General features: G+C 42.6%; 1 long non-coding RNA gene across 1 annotated transcript; it reads right to left on the minus strand.

Annotated features, from left to right (window-relative positions):
• Positions 1–261: 261 nt before the first annotated feature.
• On the minus strand, positions 262–9,398 carry LOC105522183. Its single transcript, XR_001003405.1, has 2 exons — positions 9,322–9,398; positions 262–786 (listed from the first exon to the last, which is right to left on the minus strand). It is a non-coding gene; the product is annotated as an uncharacterized LOC105522183 (long non-coding RNA).
• Between the last annotated feature and the right edge of the window lie 215 nt (positions 9,399–9,613).

The following is a 9,613-nucleotide window of genomic DNA, read 5'->3' on the forward strand; positions in this document are numbered from 1 at the left end:
AAAGACTGTAATCAGTAATCATGCCTTTCATGACATTGTGAACTATAATTTTATCTCACTAAGCTATTTCCATAAAAGACTGGTTGTTTTATTATTATAGTATGCACTAAAAAACAGAACCTATGCTCCTCATTTAACTAATCACTTCTGATATTTCTCAAGCTAATGGGAACCAAAAACACTTATAAGATATCTGTTCGTTGATTTTCTTAATGAAATGCACACCTTTTTTTATAATGTAAGCATATGCGTACACATGTATGAACTTTACAAGTTTATTTAGCAAGAAACCAAATATGTGAGGAAAGCAGACTTTTCAAGTGGCGCTTTAATTGTCATTCATGCATGTTCTACAGATCATTACCGAATGTTTACAGGTCCTGCATGGAATGACTTTACACCAAAGAAGAGGGTAACATATCCTCATTGTTTATAAAAATGACAGCTCCTAATGGACCATATTAGCTTTAACACAAACTATTAAATCTCCTTCATTACTTTTTGCTGTGTTCTGTTTTGGCATCTCGTTAGCTCTGAGAAGTGGGTGCAAACTCCTAAGGAAACCTGGGCACACATTGAGACGATTAGAGATCATGGTTATTAGATAAGCCTCGGGAGGATGTTTTTCTTGGGTTGCTCACAAGCATTTTGAAAGAGTCGTGTTCCAGGTTTGAGGTCCCATGTTTCTTCCTCTTAAACTATGAGCAGCTGTAGCACATGACCTACTTCTGTAGGGCCCTGTAATGATTTCCTTCCTTCGGAGGCTTCAGGAGTCCTCCTTGTGCCCTGTGAAAAAAAGAGACAAATATTTTAATCCAAGCAAAATGCTGAAGCAGGTTTTGTTGGTTTCAGGGAAGAAACTCAATACAGCTCCAGCACTGAATGTAGGCCTCAAATTGGAACCATCTGGGCCGCAGAAGGGCTCAGAGACCTTTGGGGAAGGCAGAGACAGTCTTGCCTAGGGCCGCAGCGCATACACCTGCAGAGATGGCCGACGTCTGGGCAGGCCCTGGGCTCACCCAGGAAATGAAGCCGCTCCCACGGTGGCAAAGCCCCCACTGCCTGGCATTGCAGTTGGGGATACCATGTAAGAAAAGGTAACAACTGCTCAGAGGATGACTTCCTCCATGAATACTCCTCATAGTGAAAGGAAAACCCCATCATTCTTTGGAACATATTTGACACAAATCAGACATAATTTCCTAACTTTTGCTTTTCAGCAGACTGGGAAGAAAGTCCTCAGGAAACCACAGGTGGGTATACACAATATTTTTAGAGTTAGCCTTTACTAGGGAAAGAAAAAGGCTTTTACAACGCAGTGCATGCCTGTTTGGTATTCTCCGTATTCTTTTTTTTGTTTAAAGGGTTGTTATGATTATTGTTGACTAGTTTTCCTTTCCAACTAACTGAAAGTGCTTTTCAAGTGTTTTCTAATATCTAAACATAGAAGACTAGGCCAGCTGTTGGAAGGTTATTTTAAATAAAGTATTTTAAAAAATTTTATATTGCAAACTTCCCATGGGTGAGGGATAAGAGTATCAACCCATTTCCAAATATAAAGGACGAGGACTTTTGCTCAAAGATTAGAAATCTTGTCATGTGATTTTAAAACCAGTGCAGAGTATGTTTTCTGGAAAGAAAATGGGACATAAAGAACAGATAGAAATTATACAAAAGTTGTGCATTTAATAAATATATTTTCCAAATATTGGTTGATGAGGAATATATCATTTCCAGTCTGGGTTTTAAATTATTTCCTGTAGTTAGAAGTGCAATGTGGCCATGATAGAATCCTAAATAATATGACCAAACCTGACATCCTGAGAGTGGAAGCCGCACGACAATCTCAGCACCAAGGTCAGAGGATGATTTATTGAGAAAGGATCAGTCCCTGGAAAAGGTGATAATTCAGAAAAAATAATGGTGCTTGAAATTTTGAGCTTAAATTCCTAGAAGTGTACATTTATGTGGTTTCTCCTAACTAACATTTTTCAATAAGCCAGTGGACCACAGTTTTTTGCTTATTGTAAGTACATTTATTAATTTATTATAATTAAATCTGTTGACGGATGGAAATCACACAGTGAAGACATAGATTATATGTATGAGTAAAACGTTTAATTTTTTTTAAAATTAAGAATTGTCAGCAAGAATACATTTTTTAAAAAAATCCCTGAATAGAAAATAAGTCCAAAAAAATAGTATTTGGACTGAAGGCTCACAGAATGCCTCTCATTTTTAAAAGTTCTAAGGACGTATCTGTTGCAAGGTTTCCCAGCACATCGTTAGGGGTGACATGAGTATACGGTGTTTCGGTTCTGAGCTGTTCTCACATGCACACTTCACCACAAGCCAACTGGAAGGGGTGCGGGAGGGTTGTGTGCGTTGGGCTTACTTTTTTTTGCCCTGTTCCAAATTTATATGCATGAGTCTAAATTTTTAACCAAATCTTTGTTCTCTTTCCTCTTGAGGCTGCTTCACACTCCTGCCTACGCACCCAGCTGCACCCAGATAGCTCTTCCTCCCTCCCCACCCTGACAGCCTGCACCGCTGCTCAGCTACAGGGTGAGACTTAATGGAGCTGAGCGGAGCACTTCTAGCGAGCTTCCTGCAGAGCAGTCAGCCGAGACTGGGAAAGGCCCACCACCAAATGCCAGGAGCCAGGTGAAAATCAGAGGGCCAGCCCTCTGCAGGGGCAGCCTCCAGAAAGTGTCTTGCTGTCATTTAAGGGTATTAGTTTGATACCTTTAGGAAGGCTTTGGGTTTCTCTAGAACACAGCCACCGTCTCATTCATACAGCTCTGCGAGAATGCCTATATTCAGTATCTGGGCTAAGCTGACCCACCAACCCCATCAAGTTGCGAATTTCTGAAAAGCATCAATGCCCAGCCTCAGAAAAGTAAGAAATTCTGCTGTGTGTCTTCACATGTATTTTTATTTTTACTTTATTATTACTCTTATTATTTTTAGAGAGAGTGCCTTGTTCTGTTGCCCGGGCTGGAGTCCTGTGGCAATATCCTAGCTCACAGCAGCCTCAAACTCCTGGGCTCAAGTGATTCTCCCGCCTCAGCCTCCTGAGTAGCTAGGACTACAGGCGTACCACCATGCCCGGCTAATGTGTCATTATTTTAGAGATGGGGATCTCATTATGTTGGCTAGGCTGGACTCAAACGCCTGGTCCCAAGTGATCCTCCTGCCTTGGCCTCCAAAAGTTCTGGGGCTGCAGGCATGAGCCACTGTACCCAGCCTTCCTGAGTATATTTTTAAATAAAGGTTTCATATCTTCAACATAGCCCCTAAATTAAAGCAATGATTATAACAATCACACAGCAACTAAAGCCAGTGTTCTGATGGTTTTATTTGAAAAGCACCATTCTCTACAAATGGGAGCTAATCAATAACAAATATACATATATTTGAGAGAAAAGCCCACCCTGTCCTCAGGAAAAGCAACCCGTAGAGAGTGGGCAATCTCAGATTGATTTATGAACTGGGAAAGTACTTCTGATTTTGTTTTCATTTTGTCTTTGGCCAAACTGGTCAGGAGGTGATGAAGACTGACTTCCCAGCCCTTTGCTGCCAAATCTTAACTGCCTGAAAACTTACAGAAATGCTTGATTAAAACTAGAATAAAAATCTCCAGTTGCCTTCAGCAAACCACAGCACAAGGGTGGGAAAAACAGTGCCAGGTTGCAGTTTAAGTATAGTTACTTGGCGCCTGCTGAAAGTACTGCTCCCTTCCTGTTTAATAATTAATTCAACTTTAAAGCCCCAAGGATCTGGACTCAGCACCAGCTTCACAAAGCAGTACAGAAACAAAATGCTTCCAGAACTGGAGGGGGGATAGAGGAAGAAAGAATCTAACATTTCAAGAAACATCACCACATGGGGCCGGCAAGCAGGGGGTGGGGTTTGGAGGTGGAAAGATCCAGGGTGGAGAAATTCAAAATAAAATAAATACACACAAAAGCAAGGTTATTCACGGCCACTGGCACCAGGACAGGGAGCGGCATGGCGAGCCGGAAGTCATCCATTTGGGAGGCAGGCTGGGTGCCTGTAGGCTAGTGGGGCCGAGAGGGTAATGGGCTCAGTCTCCGGAAAAGGAGACCCAGCCTTGCTCTTCAAGCAGTGGCCTCTGCTCATTAGTCAGCGCATCGTGCTGGAAAAGGCATCCAAGGTGGGCAGTCATCCCTGCCTTCGCGCTCCTCTCCCTCCAGCCCGCCCCACCCGCACAAGTCACCCTCCAGGGGAAGGCCAGATAATGCCCGATGTGAGGGCGAAAACCAAGAAAGTTCCCAGGCTTAAATATTCAGTTACAGAAGTTAACACCCAACACAGCAGCAGATAACTGCAAAAACGTGTCCCCCCCCATCCAGTGGGGCACCTGCACTGTGCTTTGTGATTTTTCTAAGTTGTTTGCTTTCTCTAAGCTGGTGAGTCCAGCCAGGAAAGTGACGCACCGTAGATGCTGAAAACAGGCAGAAGCTGCTTAAGAGCTGATCAAATCTCTTATCACACACAAGATAGGAGGAGGAATGTGTCCAGAACGACTGCAGCAGACTCCCCTCCAACCGCACAGTTCAGTACGAAACCACACGGACTGTTCTTCTATACTCCAGGAAACCTAAGTATCCCAAAGCATTGCCAAGAGATGGTCTCACCAGAAACGAACAGATTAATTAAACAAAACGAAGGCCCAAGTGGCCAGAGGAAAGAGGAAAGCTATTTAAACCCAAATTGTATTTACTCTTTGCTTATTTTTATTATTATAAAGAGTCATGAGAGAGAACACTCACACGGATCCCATGAGATTCCAGTTGGGTATTTTGAAATAGACATTCACATAATTAACTGGTTGAGTTGAGCAAATAATGACCTGGATATTTTCCGTAATCCTTAAAAATGGATGTTTTTAATACTCTGCGATTGTTAAAACTAAACACATTTTCTTTATATTTTGCTTTGTACATACGTTAGTTACAAGACATTTAAAGTACATTTCCTTTGTGTGTTTCCCTCCACTGCAGATTGATGGCGTTGCCTTAAAAATGTAGCAGCTGTATTTTAAAAACAGGGTTTTGCGTTCCTCTTGACTGAGTTCTTAAAACTATGCCAAACTCAAGTTTGAAACTAGTTTCCAGTTATTAAACAATTTCAGAACCAGAAGGTCAATATGCTTTTCTCTATTTTTGAGGTAGTGAATGTCTAGTTGCTGCTTTTTATTTTTCAATTTCAAGTCTGGTTTCAAGCTCATGCCCGGGTTTTCTGACAAAGCTCACAGTCCTAGACAGTGGATCCTTCCTCACAGTAACGTATGCCTTTGTGATGAGAATAATTATCTATCAGTGCATCTTCTTTTTTTTTTTTTTTCTGAGACGGAGTTTTGCTCTGTCGCCCAGGCTCGAGTGCTGTGGCGTGATCTTGGCTCACTGCAAACTCCACTTCCCGGGTTCACGCCATTCTCCTGCCTCAGCCTCCCGAGTGGCTGCGACTACAGGCACCCGCCACCACGCCCGGCTAGTTTTTTGTATTTTTAGTAGAGACGGGGTTTCACCGTGTTAGCCAGGATGGTCTCGATCTCCTGACCTCGTGATCCGCCCGTCTCGGCCTCCCAAAGTGTTGGGATTACAGGCGTGAGCCACTGTGCCCAGCCCAGTGTATCTTTTTTAAAAAATAAATTTGGATATTTCTGTGAGACTGTGTGTTGTCATGGAAACAGCACTGGACTATGAGCCAAGCCAGCCTCTGGGCTGGTCCAGCACTAGCTGTACATCCTGGCAAGTTACAAACCCAAGGACACATCCCTGAGTGTCAGTGTGTACTGCTGCTAAAGGAGGAGTTCTTGGTGCTTCTCTCCCTGCACTGTGTCTGCAGGGAACCCTGTTTCAGGGATGGGAAGGGAAGACTCACACACACAGCCCACTCTAAATCAGTCCAGACTGTGATGAGTGCTGAAATGGCACCATGAATTAAATGAACCAGAAGATCTATAAGGCCTGCCCAGCTCCACAGATCTCCGATTCCATGTGAATCATGGATTCACCAAAACTGGGTTATGCCCAGTCACTGGCCTCACTCACTCAGTGCTCACCGTGTCCCGCTCGCCCCTGTCCAGCCTGGCCTTCTTCATACAATCCATGGGGATGTGGCGGTAGTAGGTAATTTGGAAGATTAGATTAAATAATGTGGCATATACCCATGGATACAGATGTGCCCTAAAAGAGGGAAAAGGTGTGGCCCCATGATTAAAGAGTGGAAATCAAGCTTAACTCTTGGGTAATCAGCGTATGTGTAGGGCAAGTGTATTCTATTCAAGATTTACCCACAAGAGGCAAAAACACTGTGTCAGAAGTTAGCAGATAAAACAGGAATATGAAGAAAATGGCACAATTTTTTTCTACCTTTTTGTGATCCTCCCTCCCCATGGTTTGGAAGATTTTGTGCTAGTCGTCAAGTGTAGGCCCTAGAGGCTGATGGGACGGGGGTGTTGACCTCAGTTTTCTCATCTGAAAAATGGGGCTTTCAACCTCAGAAGGTTGCCTTGATGATTATCTGAATTAATATATGTAAATCTCTTGGTAGAATACGCAGAATTTACCAAGTTCTAAGTTGATGTCAGCCATTATTATTGAGTTAGGAGAGCTTTGTTTTTTGTTTTGTTTTGTTTTTGTTTCTGTTTTTGAGACAGAGTTTCACTCTGTTGGCCAGGCTGGAGTGCAGTGGCACAATCTTGGCTCACTGCAACCTCTGTCTCTTAGGCTCAGGCAGTTCTCTTGCCCCAGCCTCCTGAGTAGCTGGGATTACAGGCGTGCACCACCACACCCGGCTAATTTTTGTATTTTTAGTAGAGATGGTCTTGAACTCCTGACCTGAGGTAATCCTCCCACCTTGGCCTCTCAAAGTGTTGGGATTACAGGTGTGAGCCACTGTGCCTGGCCTAGGAGAGCTATGTTTAACCGAAGAGCTAGTGACTAATAATACATAACTAGTACTACCATACTGAAATGTTTTGCCTCTATATGCATTTGCTAGGGCTGCCATGACAAAGTGCCACAGGGTGAGTGGCTTAAACAGCAGAGATTTATTTCCTCACAATTCTGGAGGCTCCAAGTCAGAGATTAAGGTGTGGGCAGGGTCGATTCCTCTGAGGCCCCTCTCGTTGGCTTGTAGATGCCACCTTCTCCCTATGTCCTCACATGGTCTTCCCTCTGCGCATGTCTGTGCCCTCATCTCCTCTTTTTATAAGGACACCAGTCACATTGGATTAGGGCCTATGCCAATGACAAGCTTCAACCTTAGCTTGTTAAAGACCGTATCCCCAAATACCATCACATTCTGAAGTACTGGGGGTTAGGACTTCAACGTGGGAATTTGGTGAAATACAATTCAGCTCGTAACAGCCTCCGCATCAGTAGAAGCACGGCTTCCATCATGAGTTTTAAAATAACAGAAGTTCAGATTTGTATACACAGGTATATAAATGAAAGGGATCAGCCTGGAGGACATTATTAAGTGAAATAAGTCAGGCACAGAAAGACAAATATTGCATGATCTCACTCATAAGTGGAATCTCAGAAAGTTGCCTTAATAGAAATAGAGAGTAGAGTAGTGGTTATCAGAGCCTGGAGAGGGGAGGGGTAAGGGGAAACAAAAGAGGCTGATCAACAGATACAGAGTTGTAGTTAGGATGGAAGAATACGCTGCGGTGTTCTATTACATAGTACGGTGACTATAGCACATAGCAATGTTCTGTATATTTCAAGATGGCTAGAAGAGAACATTTTGAATATTATCACCACAAAAAAAAAGATCAATGTTTAAAGTGATGAATATGGCAATTACCCTGAGTTAATCATTTATACCATGTATACATGCATTGAAACATCACACTGTATCCCATAAATATGTTCACTTATTATATCAATTATTCATAAAAAGTAATTAATTAAAAAAGAAAAGAATGGGAAACAGGCTGTATCCAGACCCTTGAATACTTTCACTGAGGTGAAGCTGCATGCTCTGTGACTGTTCCCCAGTACAGAATAGACACTCACAGTCTGTAGACAAGTTAAAATCAAGCAGAGGTGAGGGCTATTATACCACCAGTGGAATTGATCAGTGTGATATACTTGTTGACTCAACTCACGAAGCTTGGATAACATAAACCAACAGAAATCTGCTTGAACCTGGGATCACCCAGGCCAGAGAGGAGGCTGACTAGTTGCCGTGGTCCTTGGGTGGCTTGACCTAGCACTGAACTCTGTGACCTATCACTCCATGAAAAGACAGAAGGAAATGTTTCACACACGCAGTTCCACACCGTGCCTCCATAAGTTCAGTGACAGATCTGCCCTTTCCCACTGCCTTCCCTGGGAATCTTCTGTTAAATACCTAGTCCATAGCTGCTTTTTTGCACCATGGTTATGTCACCCCTGCCCTTGTGCCAGAGCAGATTGAGTTAAATATTTAACTCATTTCTATTTTAAAATGTGTTAACTCAATAAGTTTAGCTGCATATTCATGATTCTTTCAAATATTTTCTCTTTTGGGCTCCTTCAGACTCTCATTTTGGGATTTGCTAAATATGCCAGCTCAAAGAAGGTATTTGAGCAGCATATTTTCATTAGATATTGGTCACCACGTCGCTTGAGCATGAAGCCTTCAAAGAAAATTAAAGTGAAAGAACAAAAAGATCTAGTATTGGTTATTAACTCCACCTCAGGGTGACTTCTCTTCAGGGGCAATTAAATAGCAGCTCTGGGCTGTTAAGTTTAGTGGCTTTACTTATAGGTGGCACTCTCTTCTTCAAGGACAACCTCCATTCAGATCTGCTTTGATTTTTATCTGATGACACTGAGGCTGCCTCTGCAAAACCAGATTTTGTTTGAAATTGTAGATGTGACCACATCTACGTGCTCTGACCTTTCTTCTTTAAGAATCAAGTTTTGCATTACCAGGTAAATGCCCTTTCAGTGGAATTTTCATGGAACACTGGGGACATCCTGTGGTCAGCTTGGTTTAAGGCAGCCAGTCTTTTCAGCAACAATCGTAGGGAATAAAGAAATAAATGTCCCACATAAACCCTAGTTTATTTTGCAAGAACAAGAAGATAAAAGAAAAAGAAAAGAGAAAAGAAATACATTCTTGGTCTTAATAATCTTTGCAATATAAACCTCTCTTTTTTTGAGCAACGCAGTTTTTCAGTGAACGTGGATTGAGCAATTATTTTTGTTAAGGACAGATATTTTCCTGAAACAAAATACAGCTTCATCAGAATAGAGGAAGAGTGCCATGACATCAGGCGTTGCTCCGTGATCATACCTGGTTCTCACCATCTGCTACTGTAGGTTCCCTGTGCCTTGGCTCAACTTCTGGTCCTCGCAGGAGACAGCCTTCTGCAAAAAAGCACACAGCATGGCTTAAAGGAAAAACAGTGGGTATTTTGGCAGTTTTACACCACAGATAGTGCACCAGTGACACTAAATTGAAGTCATTTAGTTGTAAATGCGATATTACATTTGACGGTTTCCACTGGCGAAGCACTGAGCTGCCCACGTTGAACAGAGGCAAAGAAATGGAACTTGGGGAGCAAAGACAGTCACCAGAGTAGCAG

Source organism: Colobus angolensis, unplaced genomic scaffold (assembly GCF_000951035.1).
Source record: "Colobus angolensis palliatus isolate OR3802 unplaced genomic scaffold, Cang.pa_1.0 Scaffold42, whole genome shotgun sequence".
Taxonomy (NCBI): Eukaryota; Metazoa; Chordata; class Mammalia; order Primates; family Cercopithecidae; genus Colobus; species Colobus angolensis.